The 12,536-nt window shown below is 42.4% G+C and overlaps 1 long non-coding RNA gene across 1 annotated transcript; it reads left to right on the top strand.

The window, feature by feature from the left end:
- The first annotated feature begins 3,433 nt into the window (after positions 1-3,433).
- Positions 3,434-12,232, top strand: LOC140509953 (uncharacterized). The gene is made up of 3 exons (XR_011969019.1): positions 3,434-3,600; positions 8,919-9,004; positions 10,737-12,232. It is a non-coding gene; the product is annotated as an uncharacterized lncRNA (long non-coding RNA).
- Positions 12,233-12,536: the final 304 nt, after the last annotated feature.

The raw sequence follows: 12,536 nt of genomic DNA, 5'->3' as shown, positions 1-12,536 counted from the left end.
AACCTAAAAATAAAGGTTGAGAGATTGGGAGCGAGTGGGTAATGAGAGAGAGAAACAGAGAGAGAGAGAGAGAGAGAGAGAGAGAGAGAGAGAGAGAGAGAGAGAGAGAGAGAGAGAGACAGACAGACAGACAGACAGACAGACAGACAGACAGACAGACAGAGACAGGGAGAGACAAAAAGAGACAGAGACAGAGACAAACAGAGACAGAGAGACAGAGAGGAAAAGGAAGAAAGAGAGGAGGTGAGCAATTGAAGATCACATAGTTGGGGAGCAGAAGAGGGAGGGATAGGGGATAGGATGGAGGTAGAGCTAGAGAGTGATGAAGAGACAAGGCCACAGAGAGGTGAAAGCAGAGACACTGAGATAAGCAAGCGAGAGAGAGACACGTGCTGAGTTTCCTAGGCCTGGATTAAAACAGGTCTCCAGTGTTAACTCTTGTGACTCAGTCAGCTCTCCTGTGGTTTCCCCTGACTCCTCGTACCCCAGCTGTCTCTCTCTGGAGGCCCTGGCTCAAGCACCAACCACTGCACTAGGGCATTAAGAGACTTGGATTCCCTAGCTATGTTCCTGAAAGTGGACTGATGTGGTGATGCACCACATGGGGTGGGGTGGTGGTGGTGGAAAGGAGTGCCTGGAGCTTGAGAGAAGGGAGCGATGAGTGATGGGAAATGAAGGAGAAGACAGGGAAGGGAAGGAAATCCAGAGAAAATGCCAGAGTTCTGCGGGGAACGTAAACACATTTATGGAAGTTGTGATGGAGATGGGAGGGCAGGACTCTGTCTGATACCTCACACTGTCCAAAGACAATGGCAAAATGAATGGATGAAAACCTCCTAGAGGTAGACTTGGCTGAGCTAAATGTGACCTACGAGTTCTGTTTCTAGCTAGGAATTAATTAATTCTCTTCCTTTCAGAGCAAGTGCATAAACACTGGACTGGCAAATTCACTTTCAAAGGTACCAATTGTTACCTATTTTGCCTCTAGGACTCTGAGTCCAAGGAGTAGTATCCAATTGAGCTACTGATGGACTGGAGAGAAGCTCCTCAAAGAGCCTCGACCCTCCAGGTCAGTTACCCTCTTGAGTCTGGTTACATTACCTTTCCATACTTTCAAATAGCCAAACCCATATGGGACCCTTTCATTCCTCTGGGCCACCATCAGGACTCCTCAACAATCTCATCATAAATCACCTTCCCTCCTTCTCCCTTCCCCACTCTTGAGGATATGGCTCCAGAAGGACCACATTTCTGTCTAGGCTCGCAGTCCCCAACTCAGGGCTTTTCTGCGGATCATGGTCTCCTTGAGGCTGAGTGGGCCAAGCCTCCAGCAGCTTTGAGGGGCGTTGGAGTGTGAAGGAGAGAGCATAAAAAACCACTGAGGGGGCAGCTAGGACCTAGGACAGAGGGCTGCCAGAAAACACCAGCATTCTCCTACCTAAGTCTCTCCTGCATTCCTTGAGAGATATATTCCTTGTTGTTGAAGCCTTGGGTCCCCAAACTTCAGGTATGACCCACATCATTATCTCCCCCTATACCCAAAGGAGTAATCTTTCTGAGTCCATTTTGAAGAAAAGGAAATAATAACAATTTCATTTATATAGCGTTTCAGAAAGCACTTTATAGAAATTGTCTTACTTGACCCTGTCAGAAATCCTGTGCAAGTATTATCATTTCCATTTTACAGATGAGGAATCTCAACCCAAGGTCACACAGCTACTACAAGGAGAATCTGATAGGTGTTGATGGGAAATAGGATTTAGGCCAGATCCTGGAATAGAGGGGATCTGACTTCCCTTGTCACCACTTCTCCAGCCTAACCTCACTCAGATTTCAACTAAAATCTCTTCTACATTATTCTCCTTCAAATACTCATTTCTATTCTTGAGCTTTAAAAAAATACCCCAAAAAACAAATGGTCTCCTCTCCAACCCTAAAAGCCTATTTCTTTCATCACAGTAATTGGGGTTCAATGCTTGTCAAAGTCAGCAGACTTTGCAATAGCAGAATTGATAGCAATAATCCTCAGGCAATTTGAGGGACACTACCACGAGCTATCAGCTCTCTCCTTCCTCCTCCCCTCCAGCTCGAGACTGGGACAGGACTACACAGCTGGGCAACCCAAATTCTCTTTGACTGGATTTATACACCTGACCATTTCCACCATCCCCTCAACCACACTTCCACACCTAGGCCCCTGACTTTTCATTATTGGGATCAGCCTCCAACCACACTGTCCCAGGTCTAGCCAGAATTCCAGGAGGTCTGAAGCCTCAAAAACCAGAGCGGGGACCACAAATCACAGCCATGTTTCACAAGTGGATTGCCTCATAGTCGTCAGAGACCAGAGAGGTGCCCAAACAGGATCCTCTGCTGCAAAGTGGCCCCTCCTGAAGCAGAGTATTCTGCATGGCTCAGAGATGTGATCCTTTATCCAGGAAGTCACTATGACCCACAAGCCAACTCGGACTGAAAAGAGAAAGGAGGTCAAGACTCCTTTGCCCCTCGGGACAAAAGGACAAGCATTTTGCGGAAAGAAGGACCTCAAAGAAGGACTTTGAGAAAAGAGGACTTGGACAGATGGACATTCCCCTGGCCAAACAGTAATCAATTCCTAATGTTGCAGTAGCAAGGGAGGGGGAGAAGGGGAAAAATAGAGTAAGGAAGAACAGAATGAAAAGAAAGCGGGAGAAATACAAAAGATACCAGCAAAGAAGGAAAGGGTTCATAATTAATGGGGGGGGGGGGGTTAGGCGGGCGGAGGGAACTGATAAGGAAGAGAAAGAAAGGGGAAGGAGGAGAAGAGTATTTAGGAAATTAGAAAATTATCCCAGTCTCCCTATTTAGTGTCACTTATCTGATAAATCAAATTGGATTTCCGAACTTAAGTTCTCCTTAACTGGACGTTCCCCTTTCCCACCCCTAGCCCTAACCCTACTCCCTTCCATGCCCCCCCCACCCCCAGACTAGGCTCTCCAACTCCCATCCCCCTCTCCAGGCTAGGCTCCATTCTCAGGGACTGCCTGACCGCCTCCTCCCTCCTTCGCCCTCCCACCACTATTGAAGCAGCCCTCACCAGAGGAAAGACAAACATATACACTGGCACCTTATCAGACATGCATGCAAAACTAATTAACATGGGGAGACATGCGAGCAGCCGTCCAGCTACACACCCTCAAACACACACGCAAACAAGGCAACCCCTTGTCTAGAGGGGACATTCAAAAGGCTTTGTTGCTAATTTAGGCATCTGTCTCTGTCTGGTCTGGTCCTCCTGCCTGGGCTGGGTTTTTTTTTTTTTCCCAGCCCCTCCGACAATGCTGGGAACAAGCCCGCCGATCCCTTATTCAAATCACACCCCGGACAATGGCCTCATTGTGCCGCCTACAGAAAAGGGGCTAGGAGGGGAGGGAGGGGGGACCCTGTCGGGGTGGGTAAGGGGGGAAGGGGAACGAAGGAGAATGAAAATGGGAACCCAGGAAAGTGTTTACTAACACGATCCCTTGCAGCTGCCTTGAGCTCCCTCTCCCCTCCCCCACTTGGTTGGGGGTTGGGGAATCAAAGACACAAGGAGGAAGGAGGCTAGAAACTGGAGCATGGGTAGGTATGAGGCAAGGGAAGGCTTCAGGTTCAAGGAGTGGGATGTGGAGGGAGGGACGAGGCTAGGGACTAGGACGGGAAGGCTTTCTGGATGGGTAGGGATGAAGCATGGGAGGGCTGCAGATCAGGCAGCGGGATGGGGAATCGTTCAGCAGCCCCGAGGTAGATTAAAAACAAACCACAGATTTAACCCAATCTGGGCCAGTCCCCGCCTCCCAAATCCCAACAAACACCACTGAGGTGGGGTGGTTCTTCCTTTTAAACTCCTGCTTTGATGTGTAATCTGCAACCTGGGGAAGGAGCAGGAGGAGGAGAGAAGAGAGGAGGGAGAAGGAGGAGGAGGAGGAGGAGGAGGAGACTGGTTGCGAGGGTGAGGTGCGTGCGGCTGCGACTCACTCCGCAGCCGCCGTAAGGCGAGCGCAATCCCTGCCATTGTCTTCGGGCATCGTTTCATTTTCTCCTCCTTCCCAGCTAATAAATTAGAAAAGAGACTGAGAGCGAAGGGACCCAGTTCCCCACGGACGAGTGGAGTCTGCGAGCTCACAGCAGATGGGTTTCGCCCAGGCTCGACTCAGACCACACCTGGCCAGAGAGTCGCACGTTGCCCAGACAATGAGGAGTACAAAAATTATAAATCTCCCGAGAGCCCAGAGAGGGAAATCTGGGCCTTGAAAATGCCCTCCCCCACCTCCTTTTCTGGGCTACAAGCGCCTGGACAAGCAGACATAAACAGACACACACAGAGACTGACACCGACACGCAGACACAAAAAGAAACACATACACATAGAGGCCGAACCAGACACACACACACACACACACACGGACAATAGTGTGATGAATGCAGGACTGTATTTTCATTCAGCCCAAATCACATCCAGGCTTGCCAACGACCTGATAGTCTAAAGGTTAAAGGCTGCAAGAAAATTTCCATGAGTAACCTTCTCTCAGATCTGGCCAAAACCGAAGCAAAATAAAAAGGGGGACAGACATACAGAAATAAATGCCTTCTGTGACTGAAAAGGCTCCCATCTAGACTGACTACTACCAGACTGAAAAGTCTGAGTTATTTGGAAGTTATGGTACGTGAAAAGTGGGAAGGAGGGGGAGGGGTGTGCTTTTTAAATTTTCTCTTTTAAAACAGCCTTAATTCTACCATGTTTTGAATGTTTTGAAGGGGTCATCCTAGTTCAGGGAAACTGTAATTTAGAGGTGAAGTGTGTTTTCCCTCAGGGCTGAATCCACTAGTCTCTCCCAATAAAGGACAATAGAGCTTAATAAGTTGGGGTGGGTTTTAACTATCGGAGTAATTTAGATATAGACCACCTTCTCTCCCCTAGGAGAAACAGAAGACAAGCCTGGAGATTCTGATGGTATGAAAAAGATTATATGATGAACAAAGTTTAAGTAAAGAACATTGAGGGTTAAAATCATAAAAGCCCTTTAAATAAGAAGGGCCTCACCTTCTAATCTCCAGAGGAAGAGGAACAGAAATTGTTAGCAAACTGAGTAAGATGAGGGAGGGGAAATCACACACACACACACACACACACACACACACACACACACACACACATATATAATATTTTCAGACATACATAGATGAATATGCACATTCATGTATATACATACATCATGGGGAAATAAGTGTGTATATATTTATATTTATATGTATATGTAATATATATATATATCAATAAGTTATAAATACCCTTTTTCCAGTAAGAAAAAACAACTCTCTGGTATAATCAGAAGCCAAATTTTACCTTGAACCATCAAAAACCATATAAAACCAGTAAACACAGAGAGGTCAGAATAGTAAACTGACTTGAAGTGTTTGACTTCTCGCTGAAGCATTAACTCACCTATATAGTACTTGGGCTTCTAAGCAGGCCTAGGGTCAGTCTGCCTTTTGACTCAGTGGGCCACATTCTCTTTTTCTCTCACCATCCTTCAAATTTCAAGGGGTCCTGGAAGAAGAAAGGGATGAAAGTAACAGAGTAGAACAGAATAAGAAAATTACAACAGGGCCTTAGGTGGAGAGGAGGACACAGTCAGTAATAGTTATATAGGTTTTCTTATAATTGATGTATGTTGTCAATTAATTACCATATTTATACTCAAAGCAAGGGTGTCTATATAATACAAACTCAATAAACATCAGTAACATTCAATAGAGGGAGTCAAACTGTCTAGAAAAGAAGGTTGATAATCACTAAAGAGGAACAAAATGTCAGAAAGTATAAGAACTGCAGCAGCCTTGCTAAGCCTACCAAAAAAATGTTGACCAGAATGTCTCCTGAGAAGCAATAGGAAGCCTGATAAAGTCACAACTAACTTTAGGATAAGGTATCAAGGACATAAATTTATTATATAGGGCACTGGCTATGGCACACATACTAGAAAATACAGAACTCACAGATTGCTTTGAGAAAATCACCCTAGTAAATGTCCCACTAGAGTTCCTCCAGGGAAGAGAGGTCATCAAGATATGGAAGGAAACTCTAGAGAATTCCTTCACTGGTCATGCCACTTCTTGTTCCCACTAGTGTGAAGAGAAAAACCAACTTCTAGTACATGCCTTTGGAATCAACTACTGCTGCCCACTCTATCATTATTGGTTTCCTCCAGAGAGCTCTAGGTCTAGAGTCAGGAACTTCTCTTCCTGAGTTCAAATCTGGCTCAGACTCTTACTAGCTATGGGACCCCCGGCAAGTCACTTAACCCTATTTGCTTTGGTTTTCTCATCTGTAAAAGGAACTAGAGAAATAAATGGCAAATCACTCCAGTATCTTTGTTTAAAAAACCCAAATGGTGCCACAAAGAGTCAGACATGACTGAAAAGACTCCACAACATGCTCAAGCAACAGCCATTGTCAGGATACTGGCTGCTACTCAGAGACTTTTGTTCCTGACTTGCCTTGGAACTCGCCACAAACTGTATTCAAACCCCTCCCTTGTACCTTCTCTCTATATTCTACTGGGTCCACCTGTGAAATGAGGGTGAGCTTATCTGTCCCCTACACCTCATGCCTTCTTATCCCTAAAGAGCTCTTAACACTTTGGGGAGGGGAAAGAGGAGGAGCTAGAATCCCTGGCTCAGAAGCACAGAAAATACAGCAGTCTACCTTTTTTTTTTCAATCTTAACAAGATATTCCATCAAGCTTACAAAAACCAGCGTTCTTAATTTCAGGGCATAGTTGTTCCTTTGCCCTGGATAAATGGGAGAAAAGCTATTTACAGGTTTGGGCTATGTACCCCAAAAACACATAATTAATATTTTAAAACTTTACGTTTGCATTTTTTTAAAATCAGTGCATTATCTAACTCCTGATTTATGTATAGGTGCTAGCTAAGCAGATCAGTGCCTCCACTTACCTGTTGAATTTAGGATTGTCTGGTAGTTTGACACGTCACTAAATAGAATCTGAACTTAAGGCATTTTGACACGTCACTAAATAGAATCTGAACTTAAGGCATTTTGAGCCAAATACTTTTTAATTTACTTCATAAGAAGAAGGGGGATCCTCTGCAAAGACATTCATAATATGTAATTTATTAAACTTCATCAGATACTAAATTACAAAATAGGTTGTATTTTATTTTGTCTTTTAGTATATGAGGGGAGTAGTTAGATAACATGGAATTCAAGATTTGCAATTCTGTATATTTAAGGCAAAGTCTGAACTGAGAACTCTGGAAAGGCAGAGGATGTTTAAATTACAACTAAAGGTAAGCACTTAGGTATATAAGAAAATTATGGCCTGCTACAGGAACTTGGTAAGGCATGAAGCCACTGCTGGATACCAACTACTTTCATTTTGTGACCATTTATTTTATATACATACATACGTACATATACACATATACACATATACACACACACATATATACACATATACACACATATACATACACACATATATACACATATACACACATATACACACACACATATACACATACACACATACACACACATGTACACATATATACACACATGTATATATACCATTATATCTTAGAGGCCTAGCTATTCCCAAACTTGATAATACTTACTATTCTAGTTGGGATATAGAAAACTCACAAAAACCCATCATCATATATGCTGAATGAGAAAATTCATCAAGTGTAAAGTAGACAAGGGGAAAAAAAGTCATAAAAATATAGCTGTATATAGGGGTATTTATAATACACGGGATTTGTAGAAGCAAAAAGGATGAAGAGACTGTATGCTATAGCCTTGTTTGTGGACTGGTCTGCGCATCATAGAGAGGCAGTTTTGACTTTCTCTCTCTCTCTCTCCCTCTCTCTCCCCCCTCCCACCCCTTTTCCCTCCATCTAGCACATCTCTACCAGATAAATCTTGCTTCACATTGGTCCCCTGCTTAGAATGTACAATGTTTTCCTTTTGTTTGTTACATATATTTTAACTGTATTTGTCTTTCAAGGTCCTTCATTATCTAACCCAATTCTACCTATCCAACCTTATTTCCCATCCTCCCTTGCACATACCCTCCACTCCAATAAGCTAGTCTACATACTAATTTTCCCATTGTCTAGTGTTTGCTCAGGCCTTTCCTCCTCCTCTCTGCCTATCTCAGCAAATCCATTTAAACAAGGCCCAGTTTTAAAGAATTTTCTTCTGTGGAACCTCCCCCAACTACTCCAAATCACATTAATCTCTCCCTTCTTACCTTTTGTTACCTATGAGTGCAACATTAAGTTTATGACTACGTCTATACAATGTCACATTATGCTCTAAATATTATGTACATATTCAGTCCCCAACTAGATAATCTCCATGTCTAACTTCTTTTGTGTCTATTATGTGTAACACCTATCTAGCACATAGTGGCAGTTCAGTATTTATTGAATGATCAGAGAGCTGATGAGAGCATGTCTTCCATGGGCCTTTTAGTTCTAGGCTCAGTTTATAGATTTTAAATCCAGTACAAGATATGGAATGTATTGCCATCAAGTGTTAGGTTCATTAGGTTTTTAGGTCTCAAATAAAGAGAAGACTGAGAGGAGAGAAGGCAATGAGATAGAAGGGGGTTGATGGAAGCTGAGGTGTAACCATTACTGCTGACCCAACACTCTCCTCTCTCTCTTTCTCTCTCTCTCTCTCTCCCCTTTTTCTCCTCCCCCTTTTCTCTCTGTTTCTTCCTCTCTCTTTTATCTCAAGATCCCTTACTATAAAACAACCCCCTCCCACTCCCATCCCACCCTGAGCTACAGTTCAAAATGCTTGACAGGAACACTTACCTAAACTTCTATCCTGAAGTTCTCTTCTTCTTGATTCCCTTTTGGATTAGAGCCCCTGTGAAGGAATTTGGTAGCCAACGGAAGGGCTTCAGAGAAGGACAGCTCTGCCTCACAGGTACTACATTGCTGAGGAAAGGTAAAACATCATAACTTTACTCTGGTGGGCTAGAAATCATTCAAGTGCAATTCAGGCAGGCCTGTGCTTTGCTAGTTTTCTTGGGCCTATGGTAAAACTACATTTTTTCCTCACACGTCCAGACCCCAAACCATCTCTGCAACTAATTGAATTAGTAACACTAAAGCGCCAAGTGGACCCAGCCAAAAGGCAAATATCGTATTTCCCATTTTACTAGCTGCCTAGAGATAAGACAAAGTATCTAATTAAAATGCAACTAAAAATGCTAAAATGTTGGTGGAATTAAAAGGCAACCTTGTGGACAGTGAAATAGGGAAAGGAATAGACCTACTTATGATTTAGTTTGATGTAGTACAAAGAATCCAGTCCTGAATCACTGCCTTGTTGTGGTGGAAGGGCTTGTATAACTCAATGAAACTATGAGCTATGCCATGCAGGGTTATCCAAGACAGACAGTTCTGACAGAAGGTGATCCATTAGAGAAGGAAATGGCAAACCACTCCAGTGTCTTTGCCAAGAAAATATCATGGACACTATTAAAATGATCTTGGACAGACTTTGGGAGATGGTAGAGGATAGAAGGGCCTGGTGTGCTATATGGTCCATGGGCTCACAAAGAGTCAGATGTGACTGAATGATTGAACAGAAGTGCAAAGAACACTGAAGATAAGTCACAAGACCTTGGTGCAAGTCCTAATTCTACCATGTATTAGTTATGGAGCTGTGAGCAGGTCACTTAAATTCCCTGAGCTTTAGTTTCTTTATCTCCAAAATGGTGATAGATTATTTGCATTACTTATCTCATAGGGTTATCAGAAGAATTAAATTATATATAAGAAATGACAGAAAAGTAAGCAGTTATTATACAAGGAGTCAGATTCCTCCAGTGTTACTACTATTCCCATGGCAATATAATGCCATACAATACAAATGAGCAGTACTTAATTTAATGGTACCTGAAAGACTTGAGAAAGTTCCTGTCAGTTCATCTCAAGGAAGGGTAGATTCATAGAAAGACTGTGTGTTCAACTAGAGACCCATGCTGATGTATTTATATCTATATCCACACACATATATATATACATACACGTGTGTGTGTATGTGTATCCATTTCACCAAGGTGCTCTTTCTTGTAGATACACATTCAGTTAAAACTGCAGAAGTGATAAGCTTGAGGGCAAGAATAATTTTTCATTTTGTCTTTGTGTCCCCAGCACCCAACACAGGACCTTGCACATAGGGGGTTTTCTTGGTAAAGATATTAGAGTGGTTTGCTCATTTTACAGGTGAGGAAACTGAGACAAACAGGGTTAAGTGACTTGCCCAGAGTCACAAAGCTAATAAGAGTCTGGGGCTAGATTTGAATGTAGGTCTTCCTGAATTCTGCCACTGCACTGCCTAGCTGTCCCTAGTAGGCACATAGTAGGTTCTTACAAATGCTTGTTGGATTAGATAGGAATAATAGGATAGTAACTCAGGAACTCCTGAATCTGAGGACCACAGAGAATAAGATCTGAGTCCAATTCCAAGGCTACGTCCTCAAGCTTCCTGTCCTTGCCAAGAGACTTAAGACCAAGTTTTTCATTCTAACCTGTCCCTAAGAGAGAGTCAGTTCCCTACTGAATACTCCCTCCCTCCATGAAACACAAGATACTCTTTATAGACTATATTATAGAGTATTAGATTAAAAAGGAATTTCTAAGATTATCTAGTCCAACCCTTCTTTTTACAGATAAAGAAACTGAGGCCCAGAGAGGTGATGTGACTTTGCCCAGTCATATAGCTAGTTAGTAACACAGCTCGAACTAAAGACTTGGTCTCCTTGAAGGAAGAGCTGAATTCTCATGCCTACGGAAAGCAAATGTGACACCTTGGGACATGATAAGTCCTGATTCCTGGTCAAAGAATCTTTCTGGAAGATGTAAATCTTTGGATGGAAGCCAGAGCAAAAGGATTCTCCAAGAAGAAAGTGGCTTTGAGCCAAGGTACATCTCAGAAACTTTACACAAATACAGAAATCCTTCTATCTGAAGTTGGGGGACTGTAGAAGAAAGAAGAAAAAAGATGCAAGATTTTCTGATGGAAACAATCCCACTTGGTAGAAATTTGGTTTCAGCCTCAGAAACAAGCTTGGGGACCTCACAGATGAGAAGTTCATTGTTGTCATTACTTTAGGCCACTATATATTCACCTGTCTCTTCCTTTCAGAAGCCACAGATTTATCCCTAATATTAGATTTCTTTGGGTGATAAGGGAAATGGTGATTTAGATAGAATGGAATTCCCCACATCAAACTTATGCAGTGAAATTTGGAGAAAACCTCCAAAACCCAAGGAAGCCAAGTACAAGACACTCAGTGCCAAACACTTTGAGAAATAATAACTGAATGACAATGATGATTATTATATTATTAAGAAAATCTGTATTCTATAACAGCAAAATGAAGCAAATTAAAGGGCTGATCCCAACATTGTAGAACAACTTGGATATGACAAGGCTATTTAATCTGTTTCCTGTTAGATGATCCTATCAAAGCAAATGATTAGTAAATTATCTGGGACTTTCCTTTCCTCCTATATGTCCCTCCTCTTGTCCATCTAATTCATCACAGCTATGACCATGAACATCGTACTAAGCTATTGCTGAGTTGCTTCGTTGTTTAGAATATAAGTTTGAAAGGATAGCTCTTCCTTTATCCCATGTTTAACTATGCTGCGCATGGAAAAATACCAACCTCAGAAGACTGGAACCTCAGTTGATCCCAAGGCTATGGAAGCTAAATTCCTATTTTGCTCACAAGGAATTTGGTTGACCTTAGGCTTATTAACTAGTGTATACCTTTATAGCATTATCAATGGCTACTTGGAGGTAGAGCAGGATTGTGGGGCACCAGGAAGAAATATCCCTCACTATATTCGAGAGTTCCACCTGAACTTCCTGCCCTTCTTTCTCAAAGCCAATACACTTGACTTGTGAAACATATTTTGGTTTTTTTCCCAATAAACCATACCCCAGAGGTAAGATCACATAAACCATTTGGAATGGTTACCAGAGAGAGTGAAAATCGTGAGACCTGTCATAGCAAGAGTGGAGGGAACAAAGAAAAATAGTGTAGGTCAGGTGGGAAAAGCTAAAAGTCCTCAGCATCTGACACAGGCCTATATTTACTCAGAAGAAATTCTTGTCTGGATTGCCTAGCTTTTGCCTGTATCATGGTACCTATTCCTGTTGATTCTCCTCTTGTATATCCTATGAGGAACTATCCATACAAGGTCATCTATGCTTTAGAAGTGAAGAATGAACATTGCCTTTATCCATGTTTATATTCTACTTACTCTGGAGTCTCTATGCCAACACACTATCATAATTGCTAAGCTACTAGTCAAGAGTTGCTATATTAACAAAGGAGGCATTATGGTCTATGAGCCAAGCAAGGTCAGGATCTTAATTGATCCAGTTTAAAAAAAAATTTACATGTATTATGTATGTATATTTAAAATACTGCTGCCACTTATTTTAAAAATATCACCAT

The sequence above is a fragment of the Notamacropus eugenii genome, chromosome 1 (assembly GCF_028372415.1).
Source record: "Notamacropus eugenii isolate mMacEug1 chromosome 1, mMacEug1.pri_v2, whole genome shotgun sequence".
Taxonomy (NCBI): domain Eukaryota; kingdom Metazoa; phylum Chordata; class Mammalia; order Diprotodontia; family Macropodidae; genus Notamacropus; species Notamacropus eugenii.
The sequence above is the reverse complement of the archived record's forward strand: the minus strand, read 5'-3'. Positions and strand labels throughout refer to the sequence as shown.